The sequence below is a fragment of the Arachis ipaensis genome, chromosome B06 (genome assembly GCF_000816755.2).
Source record: "Arachis ipaensis cultivar K30076 chromosome B06, Araip1.1, whole genome shotgun sequence".
Classification (NCBI taxonomy): domain Eukaryota; kingdom Viridiplantae; phylum Streptophyta; class Magnoliopsida; order Fabales; family Fabaceae; genus Arachis; species Arachis ipaensis.
In genome coordinates, this window is record NC_029790.2 from 134085304 (window position 1) to 134085600 (window position 297).

Consider the following 297-nt stretch of genomic DNA (forward strand, 5'->3'; position numbering starts at 1 on the left):
TAATGTTTATATTATATGTATAAAATTAAGAATATTAAATTAATAATACTGTATTTGTAAATTAAGTAACTGTAATAATTAAGTATACTCTTCGAAATATTTCAGGAATTTACTACAATTGAATCCATAAAGTATTCTTTTTATAGTTAGTTACAATAATAAGTGGTATAATTTTATTTAAAGCTACATGAATATTGATCATTTAATCTCAACTATATATATACATGAATATATACACACACCTACAAATTACTAGAGATATAATAATTATTTATGTGTCTTCTTTTTATTATTTTA